Genomic DNA, 17,283 nt, shown 5'->3' on the forward strand with positions numbered 1-17,283 from the left:
GATTCTTGGTTTAGATAATTTGAATGAAAATGATTTTGCCCCTCTCGACTTATAAATTATTCAAACACTCGTATAAAATACCACTTGGTTCAAATTATCTAATCTTGAGCAACAATTTTGGAAGTAAACAAAATTGAATGTTTTATCTCCTGATGAGATTTTTATTTGAAAATATGTATTCTGGAGTAAAGTTGTGATAAAATACCCGATTATCCGAGTGAATGAGGATCGCGACTCACTCGGATAACCGAAAAACTCGGTTAAAGCGAAGAGTATAAAAAAGGAGAGAGTAGGTATAAATGTAATCTATTTAACAAATCCAAAATTTATACGAGACATACAATTCATTATTATAATTAAAAAGCTTACTTAAAAGAGCTAACTTTACGAGAATGAAAGAGTTTTTACTCAAAAAAGAGTCCTTAATCGTTATTTGTTTTACATTACTTTGGCGCTTTTCTGCTGCTATGTTTCGCCATCTATTAGTTGTCATTTTTTTAAGGACAATTTTCGTAAAAAATTTATATGGGTTTGCAATACTTTTCTCGTTAAAAAAGAAGACCTAATTTCTTAGTTTCTGTGAAATTTAACATACCAAAGGTGCAAAAAAAATTATATTCAAGAAAATATTTATTCAAATACGAAAATAATCGTGTATGTTGCTCCTTTTTATTTCGTTTTTTTTTTCTTCTTTTTTATTTTTTTTTTTATTTCGTCAATATAATTAAGCATGTGTGTCTCAGAAATTTTCTCGAAGAAATTCTCCGATTTAACTTTTTGAAACCACTCATTTTGGACGAAATTATTTACATATTTGTATAAATTTTAAATTTAAAGTGCAAATATCTATTCTCTGGTGGTTGCAGCAGACAAACCTCAATTCTCTCATTAAACATTTTGTGTGCCACTATGTAAGTTTTAATATCAACTTTTTTAAAGTTTTATATCTTAACAATTACATATCTGTTGCACATTAATTGCTTAACACATGGGTGCACATTAAAGTTATTGTAGCCAGAATTTTTTAATATACAATTAAATATTTTTAAAAATCTACTTCGTATTTTAATTTTTAATTCAATACTTTAGTTTTGTACAACTTGATAAAAATCTGACTGTAATATTTAATGCTCCTTCAAGCATGAAAGAGTCCTATGTAATATTTTGATAAAGTTGTGGCCCGCCATTCGACTAGTGTTTTTAGTTGTGGCCCCCGGCCTCATATAAGTTAGAAACCCCTGTTCTATAGATTGAATAGCATTTTCGATAGCTTTTAGTCCATCTGTATGAGAGATTTTTATAGGTTGATTTTCATCGTTCATCATCTTCGATAGATTCATTTTCATTATGGACGATATGAACGATCCTTTCATCAGTAATTTCGTGTCATCCGTCAGCTTATTTTCCTGAGCGTTTGCAAGATGAAATTTAGAATTATTTTCGGCTGTAGTTTTTAAAATAAAAAATAAACTCGAGCAAGAAAAATTCCTTCAAATACTTGGTAGCTCGGTTAAAGCAGAAACTCGGAAACTGCAAAGGTATACAAACGAAAAAAGTAAAGAAAAAAACGAAAATATTACTTTTAATTCATAAAATTGTAGCAGATGTTGTCTAATATCTTGGACACTGGGTTTCAGGCGGATAGCTGTTTACCACTTTTGATGCATCAGTAAAAACAGGGTTTAAGTCTGATATTTTAGCGATCGTTGAACACAATTTTGAGTTTACGACTACTAATGTTCAACTCCGTGGCCTTGTAAATTTGAACCCAATCCAGAAGACAAGGGAACTCCTGGGTCAAGTAGTGGGAGAAATTTGCTTTCGTGGAAGACGTTTTGGTGGATTTAACCCGCATTTGCATCACATGGAGAGGAAAACCTCTCACTGTCAGCCTGACCACCAGGGGACTCTAACCCATGATCCATCTACCATTCACGTGAGCACTGTGGTCGGTGCGAGCAGAATGCAGAATTCGTACCGATCAGCCGATCACCTCATTGGAAGGCGACTGCTCTAGGAGAACGCCTGATCCACCACGGCTCTATATCTGATATTTAAAAAAAATCTGTCTGGCGCAAATCTGCTACGTACCTTTAATAAATATGGTAAAAAGTTGCTATACCTCCTGAGTCAAATTTTGACCTGGAGGGGAATATTGATATTTAGACAAATTGCACCTGCTTATTTAAACAGTTGTTATCTTATAGACACCTAAACAAGTGAGATTTTGTTTCATGATTATTTTTACCCTAAGATTTATTAAAGCCGAATCGATTGAATAACAAAATTCTGTAAAAATAAGTACTTATTATGCATAAAACAAACTCCCAACTCGTTCATTCGTATCTGCTCTCATAAGATTCTGCGGAGAAGGATAACTAAGAATAAAATAAAGATTATTTGTGTGGATAGTGATACGTAAATCGTCATAAATCTAACATTGCACATTTTGTTCATAAAACCACCACTTAAAAACCGCTTAATCTCATTTCATACTATTCTGCACTTAAAAAGGAAAGATATAACTCTTCTACAAGATAATTTTTAGATAAGCACAGTAAAACCTAATTGTTCTAATTTTTTTATTATTATTTTTACGCATCCCCTTTTATTTTAAAACTGTAGCTTTTGCTTGAAATTGTAAACTTACTAACTCAGCAAAAGATTCAAACCCTTAAAACTAAAATTAAAAAAAAAAAAAGTTGCCTATCGAAAATAGTACTAATCTTAGTAGACATATACAATGTGTAACACCTATTATCGAATTCGGTGTAATATAAGATGGGGAAAGAATTTAAGTAGGTCTCCTCTCTTTCGCCGCTCTGTTTCTTCCAATAACAGAATTTAATGATGCTTTAGCTTACAAAAACGGAAATATTTATGTTACATTTTAAATGGTTATTGTGGAGGGAGTGTTTCATAAAGGTTTGTAACCTAATGAGGGTGCGAATATTAAACTGTTTTTCTCAATGAGCGGAAAAGAAGAAACATTCTAATTGGCCTCGTTGAGTAAAGGTTTTTTTTTTCCGAGAAAATGTTTTGAAATAAATGGCGAAAAATGGACACCTGACCTCTCTTTCCCGACACTCATTATTTTTGCTGTAACAGATATATATTATTGAGATGAAGATCATATCACAATTTAAAAACGTCGTTTTATTGAGCTGACTATAATGATGGCGGACCCTAGGGAGGGTAGATAGACCCCCCCCCTCACATCCTATAAATGACCGCACCCTTCTAAGATTACAATTTTTGCTCAAATTTGTGTCATTAAATTTACAATAAAATAAACAGTTTTCTGTCAGAAGAAATTCTAAAAATGAGTTGAAATCCAGACAGTCTTAAAAATTGCTTCGATTTTAAGCAAGCTTTAAATTATCCTTGGTGAAAACTGTTACCAAATCATTTCTTACCTCCCCCACCCCTCGCATAGAACGTCTCTATTGCGGACCGAAAGTATTAGTCTCAAATGCCACAGAGAAAAGAATTTAAAAATATTAAAAAAAAATAATAAAAATAAATTTGAAAAAAAAAAAAAAAAACAGAATAAAAAATGAGAGATAAACAATTTACAGGTAAATAATTGATTGTAATTTTTATTTTAATTTTAAAACAATTCGAACCATAAATTAAAATTGCAAGTTTGAATTCTTGATTTGCCACTTGGTGAGATTCAGATATTTCGGACACCCGGTTAATACTTCTTTTTCTGTTAAATCTTTTTCTTAAAAAAGTATTAGCCTGCTTATTTCCACTTCTCGGAGACGTTCTAATAAACCAGCAGGATAAAAATCAGGTACCAGGTATGAAACATTAAACTTTTCTTTTTCAATTTCATCATTTTTTAAAAGTAAGAAGGCCGATTGATAAAATGCAAGTTATTATTTTTTCTTTTAATTAAAAAAAGAAATTAACAACGAAAAAAAAAACAGACTTGTTAAATTTTATTTTACTTTGAAAAAGAAAAGGAAACGACGCCAATCATCAATTTAGATGCATTATGTAAAAAGAATGGGTGAAAAGCCTCTCCTTGCTGGTTTACAGTGTTGTTTTAATCTCATTAAAGATGTGATGATGTTGTGTAATCGACTTATTTTTAGTATCGATGGTTTTACGAAATGTGTTTCTACGAATTTCCTTCAACAAAAGAAAATGTTTGACGAAAGAATAAAAGTGATCCCAAGTTAATTCTGTTAGAGCGTGATTCATCAAATATTTGAAAATATTTATTAGGAGAAATGGTTTTTTCCTGTGAATGCGTATTAAAACACGAATTCCATTCATGAAAGGGAATATATTATTTGGGGGGAATAACATTGTTATTAAATTGGATTTATTGTTTTTGAAATTTTGAAACAATGTTTACCTGTGCTTATATATATCGGCAAAATAGTATTGATTTTTTTAATTGTATTTATATCGATTTTATTAATTGTATTTATATTGATTTTATTTATTTTGATCTGTACTCTTGTTTTAATAATAATTTCAAAATATTTCGCGATTATTAAAATAATTAGTGCTTCAATAGAAAAAATAATGATAGATTTTGATTAGAATTTTTTAATTTTCTTTTTCTTATTCTTGATGTTTCAATTGAAATAATTATTTTTTATACGTTGATCTTATTTTTATTGTTTAATACAAATCGCTCAAGGGCTACAATAGTGGCACAACACAAAAAACGCGTGTTTTGGACGAAGAACAGGTGTAAATAGGAAAAAACACATTCTTTCAGCAGCAATACTAGCACAACTCATAACTCAACTTCGCTTAAGCAAACGAAAGCATTTCTGATGCATTTTGCTTAGCAATGAAAACTTTAAACCCACTTATCTCAAAACTTGATTTTTTGAGTTGTGCCGCCATTGCAGCCCATGAGTGATATGTTTAATTCAATAATTAATAAACTTATTATTGGAAAAATTTTCTTTCAATAAATTTAATTGGCTTAAAAATGTGTAGGAAAATTATAATGTTTTTCATTGTTTTATGTGTTAGAGTATATAGAATTTATTGATTGTATAATTAAAATTTAAATTTTCATTTTTTCATGTGTTTAAGAAAATTAAGCCATTAAAATATTTGAATTTTTTAATGTTTGAATGCCTTTACAGTGTGACAAAAATTATGAATTATAATGAAAGTATCAGAAAATTTTAAAACCAATTCAAGTACTATAGAAGATGAATTAAATGCTTGTTTACAAAATTTAAGTATAAATCAAAATAAAACAGATATATTAATCTTTGAGCCCGACATGCGTAAATTCAAAGCCTGGCTCAAACTTTTCGCAAAAAGAAAAAAAAAAAAATTGGAAATTCTAATTTAAATAAAGAATGGAAATTTTAAAATTTTCAAAAATTCATAAAGGATTAAGCTTTGAAACTAGGTATATATTAATAACTGTTTAAATTGTAATTCTTTTCAGGAAATAGTTGAAATTTTTAAAGAGCATCATTCATATATTACCGAAAAGGTAGAGTTAGGTAAAAAAAAAGTAGAGGTAGTTCAAATATTTTTGCTATTTACATGACTAATAAAAAAGGTAAATAATAAAATGTCTTTTTTTCATTAAATAAACATTGAAGTCTTAAACTTTAGAATAACGACCATTGTGTCATCTTTTTTTAAAATTTTGTTTTCAAACAAAGTAGACAATACCGAAGTCAAAACTTCAGATTCAAATTCTTCCTTTAACGAAAATGTCAACTTATATTTTCATATTTTTGTGTGTCACGTTTTTGAATATTTGAATTTTTAAAATGTATGTGGAAATTTACAATTTTAAGTGGGAAAAAAATTACAATTTTAAATGTAAAAATTGAGAGTTGTGAAGAAGAATAGTATTTATTGATGAAAGACTGTCATCAAAAAATTTAAACTTTGAACTGAAAAAACTGTTAAGTCATAAAAATAGTTAAAAACGAAAATCAAACTCTTCAATTTGCAGGTAGCGCTACAACTGATTTTTTTAAAACATTTTAATTGGGTTAAAATTTTTAACATGTGTACAAATGTGTAATTTTTATAATTCATTTTACTTTTATATATTGTTAATATTACAAATTTTATTCTTTTCATTTTAATTGTGCTTCTATCATAGGGAAGGTTAAAAATTCTAAACGCTAATATTTCACACTAAAACATTTAAACTTGCATCGCCTTGATTTTGAAAGAAAAAATCCTCATAAGTTTTAAAGAATTGATCATCATTTTCGCAATTTTTTTTTTTTATATTTCTTGGTTGCAAAAATTTTACATGATTTCTTCATCGAATTTTAAGATCAATTATCATTTGTCTCTTTCAATCATTCAAAAACTATAAAAAACGAATTTATTCTTATTCGAATTTATTCTAACCAAGAGCCCTTGTGATATATTTTACAGATTATGCCTGAATTAAGTTAGCATCAAAATGAAATACTTAAAAAATTCAATTAAAAAAGCGATCGCTGTGTCTTAAGAAGGATAGAATTTTATAAAAATTACTAACGTTTAGCAAATTTTTTTTAAAAAATAATAAATTTGAAGAGAGTTAAAAGAATAATTGCCAACAATTAAAATCATATGATTAGATGCTGCAATTTAAATGGTGATTTTAAATTTTTAATACGTAAGAGAAAAAGACACTCCAGCTTTTATTTCATCTAACTGTCAAGATTTTTTTTTTAAACAACTAAAAACATTATACAACAATTATGGTAAACAATGCGTGAAAGCTAAATAAGCGATTCGTGAAATTTTTAAAAATGGACTCTAGTAATTTTTTGAAACAATTTAAAAATTTCGCAAATAATAATTTTTCGTGCTTGTAAATATTTTGCATAAATTTTGAATTTTGTGTACTATTTTCCTGCATTTAATAAATATTCCAGGCACATAAATAACTTTTTTTTAAGAATAAATTAACATTTTATGGTAGGGTTTTTAAAAATTCTAATGGTAATGTGTAATGTGAAAAAAAAATTCTTTATGCTTTCAATTCTTAAACCAACGTTTTTCTTTTCTTCTTTTTTTATTTATTTATTTATTTTCTTTTTGACAATCCCAGTTGTGCCTTCACAGGCAATATTATATCCCTCTGCCGAATCCCTCTATCATCAATCTTTTATGATAGCAATTATTATTTAAATAATTTTATACGGAATGCATTGAAGACAAAATGTCTTTAAAATTGTTTGACATTGAAAGAGAACAATATATTTAAATGGATTTGTTAATTTTAATTCTAACATATGTTGTTTCCACTTTGTTTTGATTTTTATAAGCTGTCAAATGAGTATTTTCTAAAACTTGAATACAATATGATATAATTTGTGGAATGCTACATGCAGAAGTGGTTCCAAAGAAGACTCGAAGGCAATACTTTTTTCCTCAGATCCAAAACCAACAAACCCAGCGATGAAATCGGTTATGGAGAGTTCTCAAGTTCAGCAGCAGGTTTACAGCAACAGCAAAAATCTTCCCATAAGAAACAGTTGCATCTTAAAAACTACTAAGCAACATTTTTTTCCAAACATTGAGCTGTGGTGGCTCAGGGGATGGTGACATTGAAATTATTTTAAATAAAAATTAACAACCAATCAGAAGAGTTATGGTACACATCTGATTAAAAACGAGGCATAGTTATCAAAAAATTACATTTATAGAGTGACGTTATAAGTTTAATGAGCTTTTTCAGGTTAATGTCAATGGCGTCAGTATTTTATCGACATTTCTAAAAAATTTCTTAATAAAATGAAATTTAACGGGAAAATATTATGGGTTATAATTACACTATATTACTGAAAATGAGTAGGCAAATTCATCAAGCTTTATCTAACTCATAAACCATTTTATTCAACTGAATATATATAGTTATCTCTTAGAATGATTATTACATATTTACTACATCAACTAATTAAGTATAAACATTCTGATTATGGAACTATTTCACCAGTTTAGAATTATTAGACACATCATTTAGAATTAATAAAAATATAATCTTTAAAAAAGAGGGTTCATTTAGAAATTAAATCAATGTAATTCTAATGCTTTATTAGGAAAACAATAATTCACACGTTAATTTAAATATTACAAACATAAGAAAAATAATTCTAACACTTACGAAAGAGGAGATGAAAAAAATCTTCCTTTGGAAAAACCTTATCTAAAGAGGGGATCTCCCGATCTCCCTCAATTACAGAAAAATCTCTGTTTTCATAGTATGTTGAGTTGTATTTTTCCGACTACGTCAATAGCGGAATGTGAAATATTTTTATCAAATTCATTATTTACAAACACATTATTTGAGCACAGCTAATACGTACAATCAATCAGCCTCCTCTAGAATGATAATTTTCCATTAACTACCTGTTGATTAGATTCAAAAGCTAAACAAAAACTGTTAAATTACATTAAAATTATTGAAAATGAAGTAAATTTCATATAGAAAAATATTTTAAGTCATAGAAATAATTTTCTGAGGAAAGTGGAAATTATGATAAAATAAATAAATAAATAAGCAGAAGAATTAGAAGTATTAAAAAAAGTTTATATTAAATCAAAAATAATTTAAATACTCTTATTTAATCAAAGATTATTAAACAGAATTAAACTTTACCGTTTATCTAAATTCAAAAAAATAAATAATTCTTCTGCGGTCGGAGTCCCATGAAGTATACCGTCACAGCGATAAGACTAGAGGCTCTCGTGGTCTTCGTCTCCATGTAACACAAATGCTGGTTAGTTCCATCAAAAAATCCTCCACAAAGGCAAATTTCTCCCAATACTTGTTCCCTTGTCTTCTGGATTGGGTTCAAAATAACAAGGCTACGGAGTTGAACGTTAGTTGTCGTAAATTAGATCGGCTGGTCAGCGACGGTTATGAAATTAAATAAAACATTACTATTCATTTACAACATAAGAATAAAAATTGCATTTCGTTCGTTTTCATTTTCTTATTTATTTATTATTTTTAATTAAAAATTATTATAGGCTCTAACTTTTAATAAACCAGAGTTTGGCCAATTTACTACGAAATTTTCTCCGACTCCACAGAGGCCTGTTATTATTTCGAAACTATTTAACACCCATTCCTACTTTTTACTCTAAAATCACTGTTACAAAATGAGTAACATTTCAGCAAAGTTATCAACCCATTTGATTTATTGGGTGTATCTTTAAATAGAATTAGAATACCCGCTGAGATCAGAAATAAGATGAATGGTATGGAAGCTGGAGGGTATTCTCATTGATAAGACAGCTGTTTTGGAAAGTATGGAGTGTTATTTGGGAGGATAAAAGTTTGTTTGTTGTCATCGATAGGAGTACGGTGACATTCCATTGACACAGAACAATAATTCGATACATAATCGATTCATAATCTTCCATTGTGTTTCTAGGAGTTCTACTTCAGTTCTTTTTATTGGGTTGAAGTCATAAATAACTTCCGAGCAGAGTCCTAAATAAGATGTCGTCATTTGTACCTTAACATTTAAATTTCATGCTTCTAAAATGACACGCCAGTCCTCATTTTTGTACGAACTTTTAAAATACTTTTGCTCTCCCTGTTCTGGCCGAGCAATGGATGCTTCAATGAATGTAAACCATAACAAGATTCCCAAAACCGGTGTATGCCTCCGCTTATGTTACGCTTACGAAGCAATGTGTGAACGAGTTTAATATTCTAGGAAGTTTTATGGACAAGCGTTATTCATAAGAGTTTCCTGTCATTTGCAAATTCTAAGTGAGCCTAAAACAAATTTAAGAAACTTAATATCAAAGCATAAATAAAGCGTATGGTTTGCTATCCCTGATTTGGCTACATGTGTGTAAAATAGCACCGTTTGTAATTTTTTGGTGTATCAGCATCATAGCAAGCTTGCGTAGTCTTCCGAATTTATTTGTTGTTTGTTTCGTTGAAATTTAAAACGAAAGAATGCTTTATAGTGTAAGCACTATAATTAGTATAATAATATTCATTGGCACCCTTTTTCAAATTTTGGTGTAAAAATCAATCGGAAGTAGTAACCCTGAAATCTTAGAACGAATATTGATAACGAATATATTTTGAACGAATTAACGAATATATTTTGCGATCCCTAATGTGTATATTCCTTTTTTTTTTGTATTTAATTTTTGACAAATGATTATAAAAATATGAATTAAGGGCAGTGATCCGAGAACATTCCGGACAACTGAAAATGAATAACAAATGTTCATAAGCTTAAAACATTTATTACTTTTTTTAATCAAAAATGAACTTGCTGAAGAGAATTTCAAGGTTTTATTTTGAAAACTTGTTAGTTCAAAGTGTAAATTACAAAAAAAAAAGAAAAAAATATATGGAAACGTTAGTTCGATTTTACACCGAGCAAAGACAGTGTAGGAGACTCGACAATCATGATTTTGTTGAAATGCTCAGAATATGTTTTTTATAAAGAAAACTATTATGCACGTTGCTTTTTTAAGAAAAAGAATTGTTTTTGCATAGTTAAAGACAAAAGTATTTGAAAAAAGGCTATTTTTTAAGATTTTGGCAGTCAAAATCTACTAGTACTAACAATAAACCACACAGGTCTATATTTCTGTGAATACATACTAATTAGCAGAACCTAAAAAATAAACATATTTGTGTTGTATTTACCTTAAAATTGACTTTAAGGTAGTAAAAAATTTTTAAAGTGTCGTTTTTCGAAACTACAAGAAAGACACAAAATCAAATCACAGAATTATGTTTACTAATATGGCCATAATTTCGAGGCCTGTACCTGAATAATTGAACACAGAAATAGTCATGGGAAATCTCTAAGTTGTTCAGTCCCAATATGATTATTTGAAGTTGTCGCCTTCTCCCCAAACCGAGATTTGGTGACGAACTGAAGGAGCAAGCCGTTCAAAACACGTTCGTTATAATCTAAGCAAGTGATGTAATGTTTCCGATACAATTTTTTTCATAGCTGAATAGAATGAAGCAAGTTTATAAGCTTAATACACCGCTGGCCACCCAAATTGCAGCGACAAGAAAGACAAGAGATATCACAACAAAATTTATTTTGTAGATAACATGTTGACCAAGTATCAAATGATTAAATTTATAGACTTCTGTGAAGTGTGGTTCCTGCCAAAATCAGTAGCCAGAGTAGCCGCCATTGTTGGAGATCACCGATGCCACACGCCTCGGCATTGATTCGAAGAAACTTTGGATGTGTTCTTGGGGCACAGAAAACCAAGCAGCTTCCACACGTTGCCAAAGTTGATCTGGTGTGGCAGCTGGGGATGTAATCTGGGTCAATCGTTGAGCAATCATGGACCACATGTTTTCTATCGGCGAAAGATACAGAGAGCGAGCTGGCCAGGGAAGCAATTCAATCTGGCGATTGACGAAGAACCCTTGGTCAATGCGTGCCACGTGTGGTCGCGCCTTATCCTGTTGAAATATGGCTGTGAGCAAGCTCTGGAGGTAAGGAAGGACAACTGGCTCCAGTACCTCGGAGATGTAGCGCTGGCTGTTTAAAGTGTACTAGAGGAGTGCGAGAGTGACATCCAATACCGCCCCATACCATAATACCCGGTGCAGGACAAGTGTGGCTGTGCAGTTCAGCATCCTTTCTCCACGGTGTCTCCAGACTCGAATGCGACCATCGTGGTGTTGCAGACAGAAGCGTGACTCGTCAGTAAAGACAATTTCATTCCATTCTGTCGTCCACATCCTTCCTTCATCGCACCATTGGCGAGGGAGACGTCTATGGTTCTGCGTCACGAGTAGACGAAGCAATGGACGTCTTGCGGACAGACCACTCTGCTGTAAACGGCGTCGAATGATACGCGCAGACACTGGTTGATGTGCTACAGACTGAATGTGCTGTGCTATGGTTTGTGAAGTGACTGAGCGATTAGTCACTGCCATGACCACAATTCGCCTGTCATCACGTGAAGTGGTGCACTGAGGTGGATGCAATCGAACACGTCGGTCCGTCGTACCCTCCTGCATCCAACATATCCGCATTACAGTTGTTTGGTGTCGTCCAACACGACTACTGATTTCCCTGAAAGATAATCCACAATCTCGGTAGGACACTATCCTTCCTCTGTCGAACTCGAATACTTGATCAAAAGATGATCTCTGTTTTCTACGAGGGAAAATTGATCATTTTTTGAAAAAAACCACAAGAAAAACACGATTGCCGAACTTGAAATCGTCGAAATCTCCAAGCCTTAAATAGCGCTCTGAAGTGGCGCCACAGGCACGCGAAATGTGTGTCTGCGCTGAAATTCTAATCATTTGCATATCTCACCTCCGCTAATGCATGTTGTAAATTTCATGTTATTTGCATGCTTCCTTCAGGGTGTTGCATTTACGATGGCCAGAAGTGTAGTTAAAAAGTTATTTAATTTCTACATAGAATACAAGGTTTTTAGCCACATATATAATATTTCTCCTCCTTCTATTTCTCCTCCTCCTTTCAGTATAGCTTCTAAAATGATATACAAGAGATTCGTTTGGCCTAATATGCATACATTTGCTACGAAAGAAATTTATAGACACACTAAGTTGTGAATTGGAATATTTGCATTACCAGATGCTAGACTTAGTACATACTTACAGATAAAGCAATTTCTGAAGATTATTAGTTTTGCGTGACCATTAATGACCCCTTTACCAGATGGACAGAAATCATTTCAACAAAGGGCATGGCAACTATTACTGCTTGTAAGTGGCTCATTTAAGAATGGATATCTTGTTTATGCCCAGTTATCATTAATTCTGATCATCAAGAAAGAAATTTCGAATCCAAACTATTCCGAGAACTTATTTGGAACGTTTCGAATTTCGCTCAAATTTTATATTTTACCATTTAAAATTGTATTCTTTAAAATGATGTATACCTTACCATTCAAAAAATTTTTTAACTGTTATTTAATAAATAATAAATAATAAATATTTACTAAGCTATATTTTGCATAGAATTATCTTTGGATAAACGAATTTTATAATTGTGTGCGAAAGTTTTCAATTCGCTTAAAAAGTTTTCGAGATTGGGTGAAATAAGCAAGAAGTAAAATTATCATTAAGGGGTCCAAAGACCGCTCTCCTGACCAAGTTATGGGGATCCTATTTCCCTCATTGCTCCTACTCCTATATTTCAGAGTCAGAAATCAGAATCCGTCCCAAAAAAAAGTTAGGTTTAGTTAAAGAAAGTAGCACTTTTGTGGTTTGATTATGAACTTAAAATATCGTCTGCACTCATGAATTAGCCTATTTCAGGTCACCCCTCAAACCATTAAGATTGCGTCCTTGAACGTGAAGAACCGATCATTAGATCAAAAATTACTCTGGGTGGTCCGCCTTTTTCTTATTTTTTTATTTCAATCAGATTTTTTTTTAAAGTCTTTCACGTTAAATTATCACAACTCTGATGAAATGTATATAATGTTTCATATTATTTAACATTAATACTGCAACTAAAATTCTTCATGTTTCTAATAATAAAAAGGTTAATATAATTATTTAACAATTGAAAACAAATCAATCACTGAAGGAAAAAAATGAAGTGAGCTATTTTGTTTTTAAATCTAACTCAAAATATTAATGAATTGTAAAGACAGAAAAACAATTTGTCAAATGATTGATTTCAATGAAGTTGATTTCGATCAGAAAATATTTTTAAAAATAAATTATTCTTGGCAAGAATAAGTCATTATATACATTATATACACTAACTACATATTTATTAAGATAACCATTTTAAAAAAAAATATTTTCAACTCGTCATAAGACACCCAGAGAGAGTATTTTATTTTATAACCGTTTTCTGAACCATCTTTGACGAGAAACCGGTTGCGTTTATTATAAGTCTGCATGTTTAGTTAAATCTGTCGACAAAGATAACAAAAAGGAGAAATGCTAAATTTAAACATAACTTTAATGAAAACTCAACAGCAAAATTAAGAACATACAAGAATAATCGAGCAAGTAATAACTGAAGAAAAACGTAAAGCAGATTGCGAAAAGAGAAAACGTAAAGTAGAGAAAAGAACAAAGTATCACGATGGTTTCGATGGTAACGAAGTCTTACGATGATCGCATTTTATTTCTTGAACCTCAGTTCAGTTCAAAGAGATTACGAGAAATACTTTGAGAGTATGTTGAAATTTTCAGGTTCGCTAGAGCATGAACTTCTCGAATCAAGTACAATGATTGCACCACAGAAACTTCCCCTCCAAATACCGGAGGTATGGAACTAGGGAATTCTAAATTTCACACGTCTACCACTCCTGGTAAACACTTGAGGTTGAGATTCGAATTTTGAGGAATTCAAAGGAATGGTAGTTTTCAAAAATACAGGCTTGAGACGATCTGTACTAATTGTAGCTGTGCGGGATCCAATTTTTAGAGTGAAATGTTTACCTTGTTGAGAGAGTACCTGGAAAGGTCCGTCGTATGGAGGAGTCAACGGTGGTTTAACCCAATCTTTTCGAATGAAGACGTGAGTAGAATCCTTTAAGGCAAGATGCACAAAACAGGTTCAACGAGAATGATCAGAAGCAGGAGCGGGTGTAAGCTTTTCTATTGTCTCCCGCAAGTGTTCAATGAAAGTAAACTCTTCAATGGGTTTTGTGGAAGGGTTAAAAAAATTGGCTAGGTAGGCGTAAACCCGTGCCGTAAACTATTTCAGAACAGGAACCTTTCAAGTCATCTTTGAATGCTGATCTGATTCCTAGTAAAACGATAGGAAGAGTCTCAGTCCATCGAAGTTTGTTTTGCACATAATACCTTGCTTTAAGGTTCGATGCAGGTGTTCAGTCATACCATTCGCCATAGCATGATGACATGGATCCCAGCATGGACGATAGATTGGCAAACAGTTTTGGCATGAATTGTCGGCCTTGATCGCTTGTTATTACAGCTGGTACTCCAAATCGGGCAATCCAATTAGTAACGAAACATTTTGCAAAAGTTTCAACAGATATGTCAGAGATGGGTATGACTTCAGGCCATCGAATGTAACGATCAATGCAGGTTAGTAAGCAACGATAACCTTCTGAAGGTGGGAGAGGTCCAGCCAAATCAATATGGATGTGTTCGAAACGGTGATCAGGCAACTTGAAACTCTGCAAGGGACTGTTAGTATGTCTTTTAACCTTCGACTTTAGACAGTTTATGCAAGAACGTGTCCAGTGTGCAATATCTCAGTTTATTGACGGCCAGATAAATCTCTGCTTGATCAGTACTTTAGTGCTATTGAAACCTGGGTATGAAAGACCATGCAAACAGTCAAAAATAATTTTTCGATAATTGACAGGCACGTACGGTCGCACAAGGTCGTTTGACACGTCGCAGTAGAGGAAATCGTTCGGCTGAACTTCCATTTTTTGTAACTGAAGTGACGAAGATGAATGTGCCAATAGGTTCTGTAGTTCCTGGTCATCCTGTTGAACTTTAGAAATATCTTCCAGATTTGCAGTAGCCAGGCCAATATTGTTTATCCTAGACAGGGTATCAGCTACCACATTGTCAGCTCCAGACACATGCTTAATATCTGTGGTATATTGGGAAATGTAGTCGAGTTGTTGGCGAACAAGTATCATGTTTTTTCCTAAAAGCGTATACCAGTGGACGGTGATCTGTGAAGATATAAAAACATTTTCCTTCGACTGAATCTCTGAATGTCGTATGGCAGATTAGATGGCTAACAATTCCTTATCGTAGGTACAATACTTCTTTTCAGCTAGAGTTAATTTCCGTGAAAAGAAAGCAATGGGTCGTGAACCATCTGGCGTGTGCACTTGTAAGACTGCGCATAAGGAAACTTCTGAGGCATCGACTGTAATGGATATTGGATGAGCTGAAGGAAAATAAGTCAATGTGGCTGAATTGGCGAGGTCACGCTTACACTTTTCGGACGCAGATACAGCTTCATCAGTCCAATTTACCAACCTATTATCATTTTTCTTAGCATTTTTAAGAAAATCATGAAGTACAGCTTGGGTTTGTGCAGTATTAGGAATGAACCGGCGATAGAAATTAAGCATTGCCAAGAATCTTCTTAGCTCGGATATTGTTTTAGGGTTTGGCAGGTTTAAAATAGTCTCAACTTTGGCCGGGAGAGCTTTAACCCCTTCAGATGTGATTAAGCATCCCAGAAAAGAAACAGAGTCTTGGCCTAAGACACATTTAGAAGCGTTTAAAGTTAAACTGTGTTCAACGAAGCTTTGAAGTACCAGTTTAAGGTGCACTTTGTGTTCTTTTTCATCTTTTGAGGCAACTAAAATGTCATCAAAATAGGGTATACAGAAATCTAAATCTGATAATACTTGATTTAAAAAGCACTGGAAAGTTTGGCCTGCATTTTGTAATCCAAATGGCACAAATACATATTCAAATAAACCAAATGGAGTTGTTATTGCTGTCTTTGGTATACCCTCAGGATTAACTGGAATTTGGTGATACGCTCTACATAAATCTAAACTAGAAAATATCTTCTTACCTTCCAGCAATTGAGTACAGTCCTGAATGTAGGGTACGGGATATCTGTCGGGAATAGTAACTGCATTCAATCGGCGATAGTCGCCACATGGTCGCCAGTCACCATTCGCTTTTCGGACCATATGTAAAAGACTAGACCAAGACTTTTAGACGGGCGCATGATTCCCAATGACATTAGATAGGAAAATTCTTTTTTAGCTGCTTCTAGAAGTTCCGGCCGCAATTTTTTAGGTTTAGCAAACACAGGAGGGCCTGCAGTTTCAATGAAATGAGAAACCAGAGCATTTTGTTTCTGTTTACCTAAACAGCAAAAATTTGTCAACGTTGGAAGCTCCGACAAAATTTTCTTATATTCTGTCAAAGGCTCAGACAAGGTAGTTAAATTAAAAGTAAAGTCTTGGTTTTGAACTCGGAACCCGGATGACGAAAATTTCTTATTGGCATCCATCAAACAGTTGTGTCGAGCATCGACTAGCAAATTTAAATTTGTTAAAAAGTCTATAGCAATTATAGGTTGCTTAACGTCAGCAACAATAAGTTTCCAATGGAAAAGGCGTCTTAAGTTCAAATCTAAATCTAGTAACTTTGTTCCATACGTATGAACAGACGGCGTATACGGTGTGGCGTAGTGGTAGTTACGCCACACCGTCATTGAAGAGCCATCCCAATTTTAAGTTTACGACTAACAATGAACTCTGTTGCCTTGTCATTTTGAACCCTATCCAGAAGACAAATTAAATCCAGGATCAAGTACTGGGAGAAATCTGCCTTCGTGAAGAACTTTTTTGATGGAACTAAAATGCATT

This window comes from Parasteatoda tepidariorum, chromosome 5 (assembly GCF_982258835.1).
Source record: "Parasteatoda tepidariorum strain Cologne lab strain chromosome 5, Ptep-v5.0, whole genome shotgun sequence".
NCBI lineage: Eukaryota > Metazoa > Arthropoda > Arachnida > Araneae > Theridiidae > Parasteatoda > Parasteatoda tepidariorum.